Source organism: Euprymna scolopes, chromosome 15, assembly GCF_053919585.1.
Source record: "Euprymna scolopes isolate OS-2025 chromosome 15, ASM5391958v1, whole genome shotgun sequence".
Lineage (NCBI taxonomy): Eukaryota > Metazoa > Mollusca > Cephalopoda > Sepiida > Sepiolidae > Euprymna > Euprymna scolopes.
The window spans coordinates 6,013,417-6,035,336 of record NC_136496.1 but is presented as its reverse complement, the minus strand read 5'-3'; the positions used below and the strand labels follow the sequence as shown (position 1 = coordinate 6,035,336).

Here is a 21,920-nt window from a genome sequence, read left to right as displayed (position 1 = left end):
AAACACCCGGGCAACGCTGGGCTGAAATGCTAGTGTGTAATAAAAACTTTTGTTAAAAAAGAAAAAATGCTGACCCGGATTTTTATTTCTTTTTTTTGTTTGTTTGTAATTGCAAAACATATTCAAATTATTGATGGGGGAGGGGGTTAAGGTTCAATAAAAAAATTTTTTTTTAAATTGCAACTTTACATTATTTGGATTCTTTGGACTACTATTCTTATTTTGAGTATTATTTTCAAAGTTGCGGTTGATGTAACCTCCAAATGTATTTTTGTTGAGATTAGTAATGGAAGTATACTACCCTCATGAATTAAATAAAGGTTTCCGTTTGAAATTCTGTGCAGATTCACGAATTTGACAAAGATTTCCAAGTTTGATAGAAAGATTCACAAATTTGACAAGATACCCCTGAAGAAGGTCGAAGATTGCATCGATCGAAACGTTGTGCAAATAACATGCAAAATAAGAGCAATAGTCCGAATCCGGACCTATTAGATTTGAGGCGCTTTCTTGGATCCTATCTAAGAATGAGAGACACGTGATAGATGTGGCAACAATACTCCATGCTTGGGCAAATTGTGGCTTTGTGTTTGGCTTCTTAAAACCAGAAATTAGTTTTTGTATATTATTTTATCCTTTATCTCTGTTTTCTGTATCTTTTATATGCCTTCTGTCAAATTCAGGAATCTGTAGACCCATGGTGTAATGGATAAAGTACTAGGTGAAAATTCAGTTCTAAGTGAGACTCTTCTGAAGATTGAATGTTCAATACTCACTGCACGTAATAATATTAATACAATTTGCGAATTACTTAAGACTTCTATCTGATCATGGCTGACGAAACCAGGGCATGTAACCCCTTTAGGTTAGATAAAGTGTTCTGTTCAAAATCTCAGATCTTCAAATTCAACAGAAAGATTCCCAAGTTTGACAAGATACGCTTGAAGAAGGCCGGAGGTTACATTGGCCAAAACGTTATCAAACTCAGTAATGGAAGCATGTTACCTTTGTGAATTAAATAAAGGGTTCTGTTTCAAATTCTGTACAGATTCACGAATTTGACAAAGATTCCCGAGTTCAACAGAAAGATTCACAAGTTTGACAAGATACACCTGAAGAAGGTCGAAGATTGCATCGATCGAAACGTTGTGAAAAATCACTCAGGATGAGAGCAGTAATCCGAAGAATCCAAATAATATGAATGAAGATTCCTGAGTTCGACAAAGATTCCCGAGTTCAACAAAATACATCTGAAGAAGGTCGAAGATTGCATCGACCAAAACGTTGTGCAAATAACACTTAAAACAAGAACTGTAGTTCGAAGAATCCAAGCAAAATGAATCCAAGATTAAATATTTTAATTTTAAAGCATTCCAATGTACCCCTTCCCCCTTCACGTAAAAGGTTCAAACGTATACTTACTTTGCTAACCAAGTAACTAATGTACCCCCTTCATATAAAAGGTTTAAACGTCAACCTGATAGGCCCTGAACTGTCATCTAAGCTTCAGCCTCTGTCCCATCGACAAAATGCTGCATCCCTCTGCCTGTTCTACAAGTATTTTAATGGTGAATGCTCTGATGAACTGCAAGTACTTGTGCTCCCTCGACGTAAATACCCCCGAAAAGCAGCTAAATCCCACCCCTTCACAGTAGAGATCCCTAGATGTAAGAGAGCCTTCTACTCCAGTAGTTTCTTCCCCAGAACCGCTAGACTTTGGAATTCTCTTCCAGGTCCCTGCTTCCCCAACTGTATGGATATGCAGAAGTTCAAGTGTAACGTGAACCGATATCTTGCTGCCCAACGTCTTACATAGTACCCCCATAGCTTATGTCCCTAATAGTATCCCCCTAAAAAAAAAAAACGTATACTTACTTTGCCAACCAAGTACCAATAATCTTTTCCGATGCTCCATTGCCATAAACATCTGCCGTGTCAAAGAAATTCCCTCCAGACTCTGCAAAAACATCCATCATTTTATGTAAATCTTCCTCATTTGTGCAGCCAGGAATATTCAACTGATTCTGCGTGGGAACAAAAAAACAATAAAAATATTTAAAAAAAAAACAAAAAAACTGAGAATCAGTTTTCAGAATATTCATTTTTCTTTTTTTTTTTTGTCTTTTACAAATGATTCGACAAAAACCACTGAATGGGATTTGTAATGATGGTTATAACTGGTAGAAATATTTATAAAGAATTTGTAATTATGATTGTTCGAGGTACACAACAAGAGAAAGAAAATTTACTGACAGTGGTTGTAAGTAGACGAGTTTTTAATGTGAATGTTTTACAGGGGAAACCATATTACGAAGCTCAGTGAAGCACCTGCTATGAAAGTAATTTGATGAGGTTCCTACATATGGTCTCTTTGTATTGCTTGGAATGTTTCACACAATTTCTCTTCCTTGCAAGAGTTTAATGACTCTTGCTTTGTCTCTCACACGGTCATTCAATGCAAACATGATTACAATAAATAGGAATAAAAATACCATCTTTGCAAAAATGTTCTGACGAGATTAAAATCAAGTTCTGCCCAATCCATGTTTACATTATTCTTCAACTGATCTGATGATGATGATGATGATGATGATGATGATGATGATGATGATGATGATGATGATGATGGTGGTGGTGGTGATGATGGTGGTGGTGATGATGATGATGATGATGATGATGATGATGATGATGATGATGATGGTGGTGATGATGGTGATGATGATGGTGATGGTGATGGTGATGATGATGATGATGATGATGATGGATGCCCCGGAAAAGTTACTTTTGATTAATGTTTACCAGCTTTAAAATAAGCAAACCAGCTTAGCTTTTTCAGAAAAAGATATTTTAAGCCTGGTAAGCATTCATCAGAAGTGACTTTTCCAGGGCATTCATCATGAACGTGTAGCAGACAGATTTGCAACCAACACAAGCAGGAGCGAAGTCTTGCAGCTGGAGATTTTGAAATACACTTCCTTCCTGGCATGGTCAAAGAGATTGTGCAAGACTGTACATATAAGAAATAACTTTGGTACAATTTCTGCCTTTATTCCCCTCCTTCCAAAATGAACATGTTAAGACACTTTTCACAGAAAAGACATTTTTTGCCCCCCCCCCACTTTGCCAAAATAAACATTTTCCCCTGTAAATTGAATAGACCTTCCTATTTGCTATTTCTTTTTTTTTTTTTCTTAGAAATGCTACTGTTTTCTTTGTCGGCTTTCTGCCTAAACAGGGGTTGATGTAGCAGTCACCATAAACTATTTTCTCTTGTGGATTAATGCTCCCCTTGCTGACTGATGCGGCCACGCACTGACCAGTCAGCTACTAGTGTTAGAGAAATAAGGATAGATGGAATGTTAGAGAATGGATCAAGAGAGAGAGAGAGAGAGAGGGAGGGAGAGAGAGAGAGAGGGAGGGAGAGAGAGAGAGAGGGAGGGAGAGTGTAAATTATATTGTAGACACGTTGACCGGAAGTCAAGATCAGCTGATCGGATTGCGTGTGCGAATCATGTGATCAGGTTAGCTGAATCGTGGAGATTTGGTTTGGGCGTAGAAGGTGACGGACGGCTATCATAGACATCTCCTCCCCTTCACGGGGGGGGGGATGCTGACGTGTGTAGAAACGAGGCCAAGAATACTATACAAGCCAGAGATTCACTTTCCATCATTCTGCGAGACATCTGGAAAGTGAAATAAAAACTAAAACAAATTCATTGTGTTGGAGTGAATGAATATTCATCCAAAACAGGTACCAGGTCTCCCCTCCAAGACGAGATAAATTCCAGATGGACCAACATCTAAGACGCAGAAGGTATGTCTGAAAAAAATACATGTATCACACACACACAACGGCATATGAACAAATAGACAGAACAACTAGACAATCACATAAGGTTAACCCTGATTAGACAATTACACACGATCCCCTTTATGATATAACAAATATATAATATACGTCATCTCTTCTAATCCAACGCAACACTAGGGCGCATTAATCCTATATGTTCCTTAAGGAAGTAATTACCCTGTCAGGAACTAGCCAGCAGAGCTCAGACCACCAAAGAAGGCAGACCTTTCTCCTCTCGTTCTCTGTTCATGGAATCACCCCACCCCCCACCCCCAGGTGCGACTACTTCAATAAAAACCTCTACTCTGGGGACACTCCAAGTTTCTGCCTCTGGACACGAGAACATCCTTGAATTTTCTATCCCTTTTCTTTCTTTCACTTCCTCCTCCTAAAATAAATATCGAGTACAAAACTGACGTCATATCTTAGGAGACAATATAAAAATGGAAAATAAACGAAACGAAATCACACCAGGCAAGAAAGTTCAATATCACCCAAATTTCTTGTTGCTTACCATTGTCATTAATCATTTTTCACAAGTAATCCAAAACAGACACTATATGAATATTTTGTATTTTCCTTTAATTTTTAGTAGTGTTTGAAGGATTCAAAAAATTTTCTTGATTCCGATACGATAACTGATTCTATTTTTTTTTTTATTATTGGAATCTTTGAGATGAGCAATTTAAATAAAAAAAATTTAAAAAATTAAAAAATTTTTTAAAAATTAAAAAAAAAATTAAATAAATAAATGAAAATAAAAATAGAAATAAAATAAAATAAACAAACAAATCATAAACAAATAAACAAATGTATAAAATACTCATCTCAAAAAGATTCCAATAATAAAAAATAATATAACATTCAGTACAGATCCGATGATAGAAGACCAGATAAAAAAAAAAAAAAAATGGATATATAAGACCAAAAACTCTAATTGTCCTTGGGGGCCCATGGCGCAGTGGATAGAGACGTTGAATCTCTATGGTTCCAGGTGAACATTGAAGATAGCGGTTTAAATCCTTCCCAGAGGCTTAGGTGGCAAAAACGTGATGAGATGACAACAACTATGGAAGGCAGTAATTACTGAAGATGCAGTTAAGAGATTCAGCATTCCTATCTTGTCATGGTTAATCACCTGATGAAGGTCAGAGGATGAGTTGGGCGAAACGTTGTGAAACAACAACTAAAGATGAGGATGATGGTTCACAAGTAAATAAAATATTGATTCTGTCCTAAATTCCTGATTCCGATACAAATACTTATTCTGATTCTTTTAAAATTTCTAAATGTTTTACTTGTATATAATATAGTTGATTGAAAATTGTGAGACAAGATTTTTTTTTATCAAACCTCTTTTGCATTTGTTTGTTGTTAATTCTATTTGAAATTTTCATAAAAGATTAAAAAGAACCGACGATTGTATATCATTTAATTGGAATTCATTGAGATGAGTATTACTTTATTAAATTTTATTTTTATTGTGGACTATTATCCTCAGCTTTTTTTTTTTTTCACAACGTTTCGGCCAACTATTTCTCTGGCCTTCGTCAGGAGGTAACCGTGACAGGATAGGAACTCCAAATCTAACTGCATTCTTAGCAATTACTGCTTTCCGTGGTTGTTGTCGTGTCATCACGTTTTTGACAAACAAAAAAAAAAAATTAAAGAAAAATTAAATTAACCGACGATTGATATACAAAATAAGAAAACTATAGGAACAGAATAGTTAACAAAGCCCATCCCACGTTAAAAATGAGTTTCTACATAATAAAGTACTATTTAGAAAACCATTCTTAACATTAGAAGGGATTTCTGTTAACTATTTTGTACCTTCCCTCGTCGAAAAAAAAAATGTATTTTTTTTCTCACGATTATACAAATTTGTGTTACTGTCAAAGAAAAACAAACAACAATATTCATAATAATAAGAATAATTATAACAAAAATGGTAAACTGAAGAGCACCTGGTCACAATGGAATACATGACTATGGGTTTAAAAAATTCACAACACTACATGAAAGACTTAGTCAGAACCTGAAAAGATGTGTCCAAGAAGCACAAGTACCAGAAATGATGACCAAAGATAAAACCACTTTGGTGCAAAAAGACGCAGAGAAAGAAACCATCCTCATCAATTACAGGCCTATTACCTACAATGTGAAAAATACTAACAGCACAGCTGAGGAAACAAATTTATGAGTCCCTTCACAGTAGAGATTTCTAGATGTAAGAGAGCCTTCTACTCCAGTAGTTTCTTCCTCAGAACCGCTAGGCTTTGGAATTCCCTTCCGGGTTCTTGCTTCTCCAACTGTACTGACATGCAAAAGTTCAAGTGTAACCTGAACCGACATCTTGCTGCTCAACTCCCTACATAGTACTCCTGTAGCTTATGTCCCTACATCAAAGTGGCAATGTGCCTTGGAGTGAAAATGTAATAAAAAAAATCACAGACTACTTCCCGAGGAAGAGAAAGGATACCAAAAAGGAAAACGAGAAACCCATGACACATTATACATATACCAAAGGATTCTGAAGAAAGTAAAAAAATAGAAAAAAGAACTTAGCATGGATCGACTACAAGAAAGTGTATGATAGAATCCTACAAGTATGAATAACAGAATGGCTGAGAATGTACAAAATACCAGGTAATATAACCAATCTAATATAAAATGCAACGAGAACATGGAGACTTGAACTGACAGCTGAGATTAAAATACAAAGAGGTATCTTCTAAGGTGATTCCCTATCGCTATTACTCATCATAGTTATGATGCTCCTTAACAACATGCTAAGAAAATGCCAAACCGGATACAAGTTCACTAATACAGATGAAAGAATGAACCACCTAATGTACATGGATGACCTGAAGTTATTTGCAAAAACCAAGAAGGAATTAGACACACTAATAAGCACAACCAGAATCTTCAGTCAGCATATCCAAATGGAATTCGGCATGAAAAAATATGCGCTGCTGATTATGAAGAGAGAAAAACTGGAAGGAACGCAAGGTATGATACTACTTAACCAAACGGAGATAAGGGCACTAAGTGAACATGATAGCTACAAATATTTGGGGATTTTAGAAGCAGACACCATCAAAACTGTAAAACTAGTAAGATATTCAGGACCATTTATAGGATGGACAAAGAAGAACCGAGGCATTTTGACCAAAAGACCAGGAAGCTCATGACTATGCATAATGCACTGCATCGAAAGAATGATACTGATTGACTATGTGAAAAGAAAAGATGGAGGAAGAGGGTTGTTGTGTATAGAAGACTGCGTAAGGGACACAAGAAAAGAATTAAAAAACTACATAATGCAAAACACTGAAAGAATAATTACTGAAGCAAAAGACACAAAGAAAATAAAACAAAACAGAAACAGAAGACAAAAGGGGTAAGTCAAACAAAAAAATTAGAGAATCCACTACATGTATGATTCATAAGGATGACAAAAAATGAGGCTAACAAAAACACTTGGAAATGGCTACAAAAAGGAAACCTTAACAGAGAAACTAGATCCCTAATAATAGCTGCTCAAGATAACACGATTAGAACCAACAATATAAATGTAAGGATCAGAAAGACACAAGAAAACAGCAAATGCAGACTCTGTGGACAAAGAGCCAAAACAATAAACTACATAATAAGCAAATGCAGCAAACTAGCCCAAACAGAATATAAGAATAGACACGATCAAGTGGGGAAGGCAGTGAATAAGCTAAACCATTATGCCTACAAATAAAAAATGAACACAGGAAAAAAGATAAGATAAAATTTTAAAAGATTATGGAAAAAACAAATTGTAAAAAGAAAAAAAAAATCTAACAATAATGTTAATTTCTCCAAACACGCTATACATATATCCTCCTTCACATATTTGCTGCGGTATTCTGCACAGCCATTTTTATTTTATTTTTTGCTTTCACTCTTCCATCCAGCATGCTTTGAATAGATCTGTAACATCAACCATTTGACAAAGGGACTCCCCCGAAATATATAATGGAACTGTCACACACAATAGACCTCTTCAAGTAACAGATATTTAACACAATTTATATATATATATATATATATACATATGTTAATTTGCAAATTGCCACTTGTTTTCCTCTTCCTCAATGACAACTACATTCCAGTTCTCGCATTGTGATAGCCTTCTAAATCTCTATATAATAATATTGTATTATTCCATTTTTTATTCACAACTTCAAGGTAAGTGAAATAAAGGGTTCATATATATATATTTAAACACTTCAGCAATTTTATTCAACCTAAATGTATTTTGTTTAGTTTTCATAACATGAAATATAGGGGGTTAGAACACCTAAAAAAAATTCCCCTCACATATTTAACAAAAACGGCTATTAAAATATAAGTTAATTTAAAATTGAATATGTATTGAAAATTTCATGAAAATCTGATCGTTAGATGATTTTTTGCTAGATTTTTTTAAACATCGGTGTGTTTACGGCTTTAAAATGATCATTACATAACATTGTTTTAAGGCGTCGATAATGTAAACCTGATTTTGGTCTTGAATTTTCATTTTTTTTTTTAATATTACTAGTTTATTTGAAGCTTCTTTTAAATAGTTTTCATGATATGAAGAAATTACTTTTTTTTATTCGTTTTTACATAGGCATCACCACTTATGAAGGCCCAGAGACTACTCGAGGATAAGGGTTAAGAGTGTACAGTAATCAGTTGGGCAATATAGTAATCGTTAGTAATGGAAATTCGTAAATTTGTTAAAGAGTGTACAGTAGAAATTGGACAATATATTAATCATTAGTAATGAAAATTTGGTAAATTTGATACATTATATGGAACGGCTCATCAAGAACTTGTTTACGTTGGACTTGAAGACAACCATATTGTAGTCAGCTGGAAAGCAGGAAAATGGAAGACAGTTCCACAGGCGTGCAGTTCTAAGAAGGAAGCTTTGTTCATGGAATCTACGTTTAGTTTTAGGCACAGATAAAGAGTGGGAGAAATTATTGATAGTGTTTTCAACTAGATGAGTGTTTCTTGTGAAAGTTTGGCGAGGGGGGACCATAGATTGAAGCTCATTCAAGCACTTGCCATGGAAATAATGATAAAGCAGAGACAAACTCGCAACGTCTCTTCTGTGAGATAGAGGTTGCAGGGAAGAGAAAAGGACATCTACGAGGCTACAAAGTCTAATTGAAGTCCTTTCTAGCAGCTCCTGCCCAGATGTGGCAACAGTACTCCATCGTACCTGGCTCTTATATAGATAGAGAATTGCATCAGCAGTGAGATATCTACTGGATCGATAGAAGGATCCTACCATTTTTCCAGTGGCCTTGGCAACAGATTTGATGTACGTGTTCCATTTAAGATCAGGAGTAAAGGTCAAGCTCAGAAGCTTGTCAAAACATGAGGCCTCCCCAAGACGAGAACCATTCATTTCAATTTATGTCAGATGAGGATCAAAACACTGATGATGTAAAGATAGCTTAGTTTTAGATGCATTAAAAGTAACCAGCCACTCTTTTCCCCATTGTATCACGTGCTCAAGATCAGAGGAGAGAGAATTGGAGAGAACTTGGTCTTTTTTTTTACTTTTTTTTAAAGTGAGGATCACTTTTCTATATAAATTTAAATAAAATGAGTACTTACTTTCTAGCCACCAAAGACCAAAAAAACTTATCACTAGGTGGCCAGAAAGTGGGTGCTCATTTTATGTTAAATTTTTATAGAAAAGTGATCCCTACTTTTTGAAAAAATAAATGTTATATTCGTTGCGTTTGTATTACGATACACAGATTTGAAAAAGTTGTCAAAAAACAAATATAACAAATAAATGTTATCAAAAGCAAGATAAGTTACTTTTCTCCCTAACTGGATACTTTTTTAGTGTTTTTTATTTAATGTAGCATGTTTATTCAGCTCGAAAAACATACGGTGTTTACCAATGTATTGGAAAATTAAAAATGGCACCCGATTCTCTTGAACATGGTAAGGTTTGGAAAAATCAGTTAATAAAAAAAAAACTGTACAAAATACTGTTAGAAACTCGCTCAATATGTTAACGCGACATGGGCTGACATATATTTGGTGGGTTTCTAACAGTATTTTGTATAGTTTCTCATTTTTAACTCATTTTCCCAAACTTACTGTGTTCAAAAGAGAGTTAGGCGCCATTTTAAATTTTCCAATACATCGGTAAACACTGTATGTTTCTCGAGCTGAATAAACATGTTACATTAAATAAAAACACTAAAAGAGTATCCAATTAAGGAGAAAAGTAACTTATCTTGCCTTTGATTACATTTATTTATTATATATTTGTTTTTGGACAACTTTTTTGGATCTGCATATAGTAATACAAACCCTATTCGTTTTAGGCAGCGACGAAAACCGGCAGTTTTGTACTTTCACCCGGTTATGTCCGATAACTCTAAAAGGGGCATCTTCCCCCTCTACACAGTCATTAATTTCAAGAAATGTCATTAGGTACCTCCAACGCGCACCAGTTTTACCTCCCCCCTATCCCCCTATATATAACACGATGTAAGTGTAATTTATTATCATCCTAACTTTTTTACCATTTAAAAGAAAAAGCTTCAAATAAACTAATATTCGTTTTTTAAATTTTTTACAGCATAGGGGAACCTGGGGCAAAATCAGATAGCGGGGTAAAACGAGACACCACAGATAACTGAAACACAGAGAGAGAGAGAGAGAGAGAGAGAGAGAGAGAGAGAGAGAGAGCTCTTTCGTGAGGAGTCTGATCAAGAGATCATGTGGTAACGCCTTGCCGCCAACGTCTACCATTGTTTTATACATCAAAAAGAGGTAAGTATTCAAAATTTTGATATATTTTTTATGGTTCTGCTGAAATCGTGTTCTTTCCGAAAAAGATACAGATTTGTCAAACAAGAATTAACGTTCCGACAGATATTTCTATGTGCTATAGTAATAGATTAATCAGTTTGACCTACTTAAGCCTGGCAGCGTGTAGTTTGGAAGCTTTGTGAACAAGCACGTATGGGGTAAAATAGGACAAAGCAATGGGGCAAAATGAGACGTTTTACCCCAGATGTTCACAGGGTCATTAAGGTTAGGTGTCGTGTTTTGTTTTATCTTTTTTTAATCGCACCTTCAATTCATAGTAAAAAAAAAGTTTTTTATTTGCGTAGTAGTAGTAGTAAAAATATTATTAGTAGTTAAAAATATTAATAGTAGTTAAAAATATTAATAGTAGTTAAAAATATTAGTAGTAGTTAAAAATATTAGTAGTAGTTAAAATATTAGTAGTAGTTAAAATATTAGTAGTAGTTAAAATATTAGTAGTAGTTAAAATATTAGTAGTAGTTAAAATATTAGTAGTAGTTAAAATATTAGTAGTAGTTAAAATATTAGTAGTAGTTAAAATATTAGTAGTAGTTAAAATATTAGTAGTAGTTAAAATATTAGTAGTAGTTAAAATATTAGTAGTAGTTAAAATATTAGTAGTAGTTAAAATATTAGTAGTAGTTAAAATATTAGTAGTAGTTAAAAATATTAGTAGTAGTTAAAAATATTAGTAGTAGTTAAAAATATTAGTAGTAGTTAAAAATATTAGTAGTAGTTAAAAATATTAGTAGTAGTTAAAAATATTAGTAGTAGTTAAAAATATTAGTAGTTAAAAATATTAGAAGTTAAAAATATTAGTAGTTAAAAATATTAATAGTAGTTAAAAATATTAGTAGTAGTTAAAAATATTAGTAGTTAAAAATATTAGTGGTAGTTAAAAATATTAGTAGTTAAAAATATTAGTAGTAGTTAAAAATATTAATAGTAGTTAAAAATATTAGTAGTTAAAAATATTAATAGTAGTTAAAAATATTAGTAGTAGTTAAAAATATTAGTAGTAGTTAAAAATATTAGTAGTTAAAAATATTAGTAGTAGTTAAAAATATTAGTAGTAGTTAAAAATATTAGTAGTAGTTAAAAATATTAATAGTAGTTAAAAATATTAATAGTAGTTAAAAATAGTAATAGTAGTTAAAAATATTAGTAGTTAAAAATATTAATAGTAGTTAAAAATATTAGTAGTTAAAAATATTAGTAGTAGTTAAAAATATTAATAGTAGTTAAAAATATTAGTAGTAGTTAAAAATATTAGTAGTAGTTAAAAATATTAGTAGTTAAAAATATTAGTAGTAGTTAAAAATATTAGTAGTTAAAAATATTAATAGTAGTTAAAAATATTAGTAATAGTTAAAAATATTAGTAATAGTTAAAAATATTAGTAGTAGTTAAAAATATTAATAGTAGTTAAAAATATTAATAGTAGTTAAAAATATTAGTAGTTAAAAATATTAGTAGTAGTTAAAAATATTAGTAGTTAAAAATATTAATAGTAGTTAAAAATATTAGTAGTAGTTAAAAATATTAGTAGTTAAAAATATTAGTAGTTAAAAATATTAGTAGTTAAAAATATTAGTAGTTAAAAATATTAATAGTAGTTAAAAATATTAGTAGTTAAAAATATTAGTAGTAGTTAAAAATATTAGTAGTTAAAAATATTAATAGTAGTTAAAAATATTAGTAGTTAAAAATATTAATAGTAGTTAAAAATATTAGTAGTAGTTAAAAATATTAGTAGTTAAAAATATTAGTAGTAGTTAAAAATATTAGTAGTAGTTAAAAATATTATTAGTAGTTAAAAATATTATTTCTGCTACTAGTACTAGAACTACTACTACGATAACCATGTTACGATTTTTGTAATGAAGGCCTAATTCATAGCATTTTGTTTTCACAGGATGGTGAGAAATTACGTCAGGAAGACTACACACCAGTCGTGGGATGAGATCAATATGTAGCAAGCTGTGTTGCTGTCCTCAATGGTGACCATGAGTACAGAAAAGCTTCTGAAATGTACGGTGTACCTAAAGATGCCATAGAACGGAGAGTGGCGAAGCTTAGGAAGAATCCTGGTGCTGTCGAGGAAGTATGCAAAAAAATACGAGGTTTTTTTTTTCCTAAAAAAGGAATCTCTCTCTCTCTCTCTCTCTCTGCCCGTCTGTCTCTCTCTGTATTTGTGTATGAAAAAGGTGAAATAAAGTGTGTATATATGAACATGGGTGTATGTAGTGGATGCATGTGTATGGGTGTGTGTTTGTTAAAGAGAGGGGGAGGGAAGAGAGGTGAACTTACAAATGTGTGCTCCATATGTCTGTGTGTGTGAGAGAGATGAGCATAAAAATGATGTAGGCCTATGCATGGGAGCATGCTTGCATCCGTGCATGTTTGGGTAAGTGACGTGTGTGTATGATTGCATATGTTAATTTATGAAAAAAGAAACTATTTTTTCATAATTATTCCTTACAAAAATACTCTTCTTTTTCAGCCCTTGGATCAATTGCAACGGTCTTCATAGAAGAGGAAGAAGAGAAGCTTATCAGATGGAAAGAATGCTGTTTGGTTTCTCTTCGTATGAACTTCGAAAACTGGCCTATGAATTTGCCGAAAGGAACAGTAAGTCCAGCAAATTCACCCACGAAGAGGGAGTGGCTGGCTATGATTGGTACAGAGGGTTTATGGCCCGGCATTCAGACAAGCTGTCACTTAGAAAACTTGAAGCAGCTTCAGTAACTCGAGCCATGGGCTTCAATCGGGCTGCAGTCTCATCTTTCTTTGGCCTACTTGAGGATGTAGTGGACAAACACCAACTGAATGCAGACAGGATCTGGAATTGTGATGAAACAGGTGTTTCCACGGTTCCGAAGTCTCTCTCTAAAGTTGTGGCAACCAAAGGGAAGAGGCAGATAAGTTCAGTTACTTCAGCAGAAAGGGGGCAGCTTGCAACTTCGTTGATATGCTGCTCTGCTGCTCGGCAATACATGCCACCGATGTTGATATTTCCTCGGCAACGCCTAAAACCTGAGCTGATGGATGGTGCCCCACGTGGAGCATGGGCTGAGTGCCAGCCAAGTGGATGGATTAAAACAGAACTCTTCATCAAATGGATGAGGCAGTTCAGTTTTCCAGAGCATCGAAGGAGAAGCGTGTGCTGTTAATTGTCGATGGTCATGCAACACACACCAAAAACGTGAAGCTGATTGACATCGCAAGAGAACATGGTGTCATTCTTTTGTGCCTTCTACCACACTGTACACATCAACTGCAGCCCTTGGATGTAGCTTTCATGAATCCGCTCAGCACATTCTATGACAACCAGGTTCGGATTTGATTGCGCGAACACCCAGGGCGTGTGGTGACCCAATTCCAAATCGCAACCCTTTTTTGGTCGAGCATATCTGCAGGCAGCAACAATGCTAAATGCAATCAACAACTTCAAGAATATGGCCCTTAGACAGAAGCATCTTTACCGATGCTGACTTTATTGCATCTGAAGCAACAGATATCCCTGCTGTTGCTGATGACCTCAGCCTCAAGCCCACCGCCTCACCCTCCAGCCATCCCTCTGCCTCAACCACCAGCCGTCCTACCACCTCAACCTCCAGCCATACCTCTGCCTCAACCTCCAGCAATGCCACCATTTCAGCCTCTAACCTTCCCACCACCTCAGCCTGCAGCCCTAACACTACACCACAAAAACGCAAGGAATCAGCATTTAGCATTTCCCCACAAGCCCTCATACCCTTCCCCAAAGCAAACATTACTAAACGAGTGTCGCAGCAGAAAGGGAAGACTGCTATTCTCATGTCTTCTCCCTATAAAACGTCTCTGATGGAGAAAAAGGAAAAGGTGGTGTCAAAGACTCAAACCAAGGTTAAAGGCAAAGGTGTCAGCTCAGCCAGAAAACATCTTTTTTCATCCCAGAGGAAGACGTGGCAGGAAGAAGATACACAGTGCTTGTACTGTGACGGACTGTACTCTGAGAGTGCAGAAAACTGGGTAGTCTGTCAAGGGGACTGTAGGAAATGGGCTCACTACGGCTGTGCAGGTCTAGACGAATGCAACAAGACCCCAATCTTCATTTGGGAGCTCTGTGAAGACTGACTTATTCAGACCAAGATCCGTCTCGTTTTGCCCCAAGCATGGGGCAAAACGGGACAATACAGTTAGCTGAATTTCTATGTTTATTTTGAAAATAATTTCTCATCTTTTTTTGTTGTGGTATTGTTTTCCAATACTTTGAATGTTCAGTACACAGAATATGGTTTATATGTCAATGCTACCTTTGACTCGACAGTTCTTTTTCCCTTAAGTATCTCGTTTTGCCCCAGGTTCCCCTACTAAAATAATGAAAATGCGAGACTAAAATCATGTTTACATTATCGACACTTTAAAACAACGTTCCTATGTAGTAACGTTTTTGAAGCCGTGTTGGAATTTTTTTGTACCAATAATTGTGCTTCCCCCTGTATACATTTATTATATTTTTATTCTGGTTCTTATTTTTGATTTTCTGTATTTCATATCTTTTATTGATCTTAGTTTCATGTATTTTGGGTTCGTACAAAACTCCCTTTAATTTGAAGAAAAAGGGCAATGCTAGCTCCTTGATGACGTCACAAGCCCACCGCAAAAATCGGCCTCTTTTGGATTCCGGCGGCTTGGAGAGTGGACATGGATTCATTGCCTGGCACGGATATGGAATTTCATGAGCCTTACTTCAAAGAAGTATAACCCGGCAGACTTTATTTACGTGGCTACGGTTTGCACGTATTTTGAAGGAGAGTAATTTTTAAAGGACTTTAAATTGAGAAAAAAAGCACATGTGCTGACTGCCATCATTTTGTGAGTACTTCCTTAAATTTATTGCATTTGAGAGAGTGATTAGGAATATAATATTGTATTCATTCTTTGATACATCATTTTCAATATAAGAACCAGCATTTTTTGTTACTTTGGTGTTCTTATTTTTGTATTTAATGTCTGCAAAGGGAAAAATTTGCAACTTCTTGTAAATAAAATCTCTTCGTTTTAAAACAAGACCTTTCTATTTTATTCTTTACCCCACCCCTTTTCATTCCATTCTTTTATTTTTTTCTGCAGGCTAGTATTTTCACGTCGAATTTATCTGAAAGAGGATAAATTTCCAACAGCCGTAAACATACCTCTGTTTTAAAAATCTAGCAAAAATCAAATAATAGTCATATCTTCCTAAAATATTCGATAGTCATTATTAAACTTACATAAAAGTAGGTTTTGTTAAATATATTAGAGGAAATTAACTTTTTTAGGTGTTCTACCCACCCTATATTTCATGTTACGAAAACTAAATAAAATAAATGTAGGTCCATAAAAATTTTTTTTTGAAAGCTGTAAAGATCAAATAATTTTAAAAAATATATATATATATAAATCCCATTATTTATTTCAGTTACCTTAAAGTTGTGAATAAAATTGGACATAAAATCAATATTATGTAAAAAAAAAAGAAATAAATAAACACTTTCTTGATAATTGTATTTTCCAGAAAAAATTTGAATTAAAACAAAAAAAAAAAAAAAAATTCTAAATAATTATTTTTAAAAAGCTTTAAATGATATTAAATTCCAGTATTCCACAATATGAAGTTTAAACAAATTGGATCAAGTAAAGATTAGATACCTCATAGCAGACAACAAAAATAGGCGAACAATTCAAGGGGCACCGGTTGTTCAACCTTGACATTGCTGTTGGCTGTTTGTTAACTTGTAAACAGGTCAAATAGACATTCGAATGTTCCCGAGCAAGATTTTTAAAAAAATATATTTAAAAACTTTTAAATATTTAAAAGAAAAAATATATATTTACAAAACAAAAACAAAAACTTAGGGTTCGCTGAGAACTAATATCGCATTTATTTTTTGCGCAAACATGCAGTTATCCATATTTGAAGACATTTAGTATCCAACGTAACCATTAGTTTTTGCTGGCTGCCATCTTGATTCCCATTTAGAAAAAAAAAAAAAAAAACGCCAAAAAGAGCCAAAACATGGACCACCAAAACATTTTTCGGCTTCAAGGCCGAAATGACCCCCCCTCCCACACACCACCACCACCCTTTCGGATATTTTTCCGCTTCCCAATATCGAAACCGACAATCTTTTTTTCACTTTCTTAATTATATTCATTTTTCTCACTTTCTTACTAAAATGTGTGCATGCGCATAGTCACTTGACGTTTCACAAGTGCACTTGCACTGCATGAATACATGACGGACATTTTAAATGACAAGAAATATTGTTCATAAAATAAAGTTCTCACCTCATTTAAGAGTAAAAATATTGCTGTCAGTAAATTTTCACGAGCGGTTTGCAGAAGCATATTTTATGTTTTTCGTTTGTTTTCTTTTTTGTTTTTTTGAGGGTGGAGGGTATTCATTTAATATATAATTAAACGTTTTTCCATGGAGGGTGTGTTGTGGCGGCCGACCCTCCATGGAAAAACGGTTAATTAAACTGCAGAAACACCTGTTAAACTACACAAGTTCTATAATTGAATACCCCCCCCCAAAAAAAAATAAATGAAAAACATAAAATATGCTTTTGTAAACAGCTCGTGGAAACTTAATTTTTTTAGGTCAATTAAAAGGGGGTTAATACCATGCAAACCGTAAATTTGCGACGGATTTGATTATCAGATTTGTGGCCAGCAAAGATTTATTTTTGAGTTGGAAAGAATCTTGACATTGACCCAATAATTAATTAAAAACACTCCCGGAAAACGTGTGGCCTCGGTTTTTATGAAAATGGATTAGAGGTGGGAAAGGGATGCCATAGAGGCCACAACCAAGAATACCTGAAATGAATAACGTTGGAAGTGTGTAGATTCTGACTCCATATAATTAAAGACAGACGAATATTGAAGGTTGAGAACCGACTTTATTTACTACCAACAATTTGTTTTAGGAGAGGCAAAGTGTTCGTAGGATGGAATGTGATTTAACAAAGGAGATGAATGTTCGTAAAATGTTTGTAGGTATGTATGAATTGACGAGGAATGAATGTTCGTAAAATGTAACTTATCTTTTGGACGATGAAGACGGTTAGGGTTGGGGTCGTCATCCCGCTGTCGGTGATGCGTGTCCTGGCTTGTAACTGGAAAGTGAGTGACTTTTTCATCAGCAGCTAGCAGCCCAGCGTCTTCGTCTTCTTTTTCCTCCTCTCTTCTTTGGTTTGTGTGAATTAGGCATTGTTTAGAATTGAAGGCGTTTGGCACATAACATAAGAGTGTAGTCGGCTTCAGTTCACTGGTGCCTTATTTTCTTTTTCTTCTTCATCTCTTTAGGTTGGGTGGGAGAATCCGTCCGTGCGTTCACTTCCCTCCTTTTGGTCCCCTAATTTTATAGTGGCAAACCGGCTCCCAGCGACTGTGATATTTGAGGTGTTTATTTTAGGTGCGGAGCTCTGCCATTGGTCGATAATTATTTTGTGGTTATCTTATTTTTTTCGTCCCAAGCGGAAGCGATGCGTGGAGCCACGTGCAAAAAACGATTTTTCATGTTGTCTCTCATGGTGGATACATTAACATCCGGTTCGCTGCTAATTCTCATGTTCCCACAAACGCCAGGTCGGGGCAGCTAATTATATATTTTGAGGGAGAACAATGGTGTACAAATTAACATAGAACAAAATTAAATATCTGTTTTCATTTTCTAAAATAAAAAACATAAAAATGAATAAAAAGAAATAAACAAGCTTATAAAAATAGTTTGGCACTTGTACAGTTTAGTCAAGACATTAAAAAATGAAAATATAAAAAAAAAGTTATATTGTACGTACTCGTTATGGTCTGAAGTTCTCTGAAAAAAAATTTCACTTAATTTCATCAAGTAGTTTTCTTTTTTACAGCGAAAAACAATTATTGATGACGGCCATATAAAGGTAGCTATATTGGAAATAATTTACGACGAAGCAAGAGGTGGATGCGCCAAAGGGAGTTAACTCTGCCGAAATCGCAGACCCACCAACCCTTTTTGGCCAAATTTCGCTAAATTAGCCTTTTTTTTTTTACAATTTTAATTACCCCCCCCCCAAAAAAAATAATTTCTAAATTTCTATTTTTCGAAAATATTTAATAAAATATTTTTATTTTTTTATACCGTATGCTTACGTTATCTTTCCAACATTCTATGTTCTTTTACCTCTTTTTACCAGTAAAATTTAAGGCATTTTGCCTTTTGGTGCACATATGGATGCGATAACCACCTTTGTATTTTTTTTTCCGCCTTTGTTTTTTGTTTTTTTTGTTTTTTTTTTTTCAATTTCTTCACACAGAATTGTTATTACAACCCTTTGACGTTTTGGGGTATTCTGTTTCCAAATTGTAAATGTCTAACAGGCTAATTTGGGCAAGATGGCTTAAAAATATTTAAATATTGGATTTCTTGCATTTTTTTCATTATTGCACAAAAAACGAAAATAAAGTGCACAGCTTCCATATGTGCGCCTTTTTTATATAGCTGATTAATGTCCATTCCTAGTATTTTGTTAAAAGAGGGCTAAAGAAGACTAAATTCACGAAATTTGGCCAAAAAAAGGGGGGGAAATCACGATTTCTGCAGAGTTATCTCCCTTTAGCGATTTCACCCCCCCCCTCTTGCTTCGTCGTAAATTATTTCCAAACCTTTATTTAGCCGTCATAATTTTTTTTTTTTTTTTTTTGCTGTAAAAATAAATAAATAAATACTCGATGAAATTAAGTGAATTTTTGGGTTTGTATTATTGTACACAGATTCGAAAAAGTTGTCAAAAAACAAATATATAACAAATAAATGTTATCAAAGGCAAGATAAGTTACTTTTCTACCTAACTGGATATATTTTTTGTGTTTTTATTCAATGTAACATATTTATTCAACTCGAAAAACATACAGTGTTTACCGATGTATTGGAAAATTCAAAATGGCGGCCGACACTCTCTTTAACACGGTAAGTTCAGGAAAAGATTTTATAAATAATAAACTAGACAAAATACTGTTAGAAATTCGCTCGTTATATGTTACCGTGACATAAGTTGACATATATTCGGTGTTTTTTTAAATAGTATTTTGTCTAGTTTATTATTTATAACACCTTTTCCTAAACTTACCATGTTAAAGAGAGTGTCGGCCGCTATTTTGAATTTTCCAATACATCGGTAAACACTGCATGTTTTTCGAGCTGAATAAACATGTTACATTGAATAAAAATACAAAAAAATATATCCAGTTAAGTAGAAAAGTAACTTATTTTGCCTTTGATAATATTTGTTATATATTTGTTTTTTGACAACTTTTTCGAATCTATGTGTACAGTAATACAAACCCACTTTTTTTCTATATTTTCATTTTTTAATGTCTTCACTAAACTGTACAAGCGCCAAAATATTTTAATCAAATTTTTAAAGTTTGTATTACAATCCACACAGGTACGAAAAAGTTGTCGAATAACAAATATATAACGAATAAATGTCAAAGGCAAGACAAGTTAATTTTCTACCTAACTGAATAAGTTTTTAGTGTTTTAATTTAATGTAAAATGTTTATTCGCTTCGAAAAACAAGTAATATTAAGCGCTACCGAAGAATAAGAAAAAAATGGCCACAATGTCTTTGATAACTCGATAATCACGTCAAAATAAGAAATAAAACAAAATGATGGTAGAAACCCACCCAATAAGTGATGCCGTGATATTTATTTTGTTTTATTTCTTATTTTGTAGTGATTATCGAGACTTCAAAGATGTAAAGAGACAGCCTGGCTATTTTTCTTGTTTTCCAGTCGCGTTCAATCTTTCAAACCGAATAAACATTGTACATTAAATAAAAACTAATTCAGTTAGGTAGAAAGTAACTTGTCTTTGATAGCATTTATTTGTTATATTTTCTGTGTGACATTTTTTTATGTTACAAGCGTTACCGAAAAACAAGAAAAAAAAATTGCTTGAGATCTTTGATAGCTCGATAATCATTTCAAAATAAGAAATAAAACAAAATGGGGTATTTGTACAATTTAATCAAGACATTAAAAAATGAAAAGAAAAGAAAAGGTTGTAATGTACGTATCCGTTTTGAACTGAATATCTCCGAAGAAATTTTCACTTACTTTGATCGAGTAGTTTTTTTTTTTTTTTTCTTGTTTTTGTTTTTTTTTTATGGCGGAAAAAACACGTTTTTATGACAGCACGTTGAAGATAGCCATCTTGGAATTTTCGGACCACGCCGCGGGAGATAACTCAGTTTAAAGCACCGATACTCCCTCCCCATCTTTAATACTAGCTTTTCTTCCTAAAAATCGAATTTTTTGCTCGGTATCATAAATTGTTTTTTCGCTGTAAAAAAAAAAAAAAAAGGTACTTATACAGTTTAGTGACGACATTAAAAAATGGAAATAATGAAAAAAAAAATTATTATTATTGATTTATCACGGCTACGTCAACGTGGCCATTTTGGAAATGTTATTGCAGGCTCAGGAATTCCCCAAGGGCAGGTAACTGCCGTACCTAGCAGAATACCTCCATTTTAGGCCAATCTAGCCCTTTTTCCCCCCACCAGAATGAGATTTTTTTTTTTTTTTTTTGCGAAGGCAGATGCCATTTTTGGGGTGTTTTTTTTTTTTTTTTTAATTTGTAACAGAAGTAAATAAACGAAGTTTCGAAGTTATCCATGCGGTCCAACTGCGCATGTTTCGAAAATAATCTCGTATAAAAATTCTTCAATTCTTTGCATTCTTCAATTTCTTTGCATATTCAATAGTATTTTTATTTAAAAAAAAAAAAAAAAAAAAAAAATTGCAGATTTAAAAAAAGAAAAAAAAACGTAAAAAAATTGCAGATGTGTTGTGCGGTGCGGCGCATCTCAATATGGCGAGAAAAAAAAAGGCTAGATTGCGAAATTTGGCCTAAACTGGAGGTATTCTGCTAGGTACATTTCCAAAATGGCCACGTTGACGTCGTCGTGATAAATAATTGTTTTTCGCTGTAAAAAAAAAAAAAAAAAAAAACTACTTGATCAAATGAAGTGAAATTTTTTTTCGGAGAACTTCAGTCTATAACAGTTACGTACAATAAAATTTTTTTTCAATATTTCCATTTTTTAATGTCGTCACTAAACTGTATAAGTACCAAAAAAAAAAACTACTTGATGAAATTAAACTTCATTCCATAACGGATACG

At 33.7% G+C, this 21,920-nt stretch overlaps 1 pseudogene across 1 annotated transcript in view; it reads right to left on the bottom strand.

The window, feature by feature from the left end:
* The window catches only part of LOC145293713 (1-deoxyxylulose-5-phosphate synthase YajO-like), a 59,961-nt pseudogene that overhangs the window by 37,413 nt on the left and 628 nt on the right, over positions 1 to 21,920 (bottom strand). The window contains exon 2 of the transcript XR_013869753.1: positions 1,876 to 2,024. The product of XR_013869753.1 is annotated as a 1-deoxyxylulose-5-phosphate synthase YajO-like (transcript). The remainder of the gene's footprint in view (positions 1 to 1,875; positions 2,025 to 21,920) is intronic.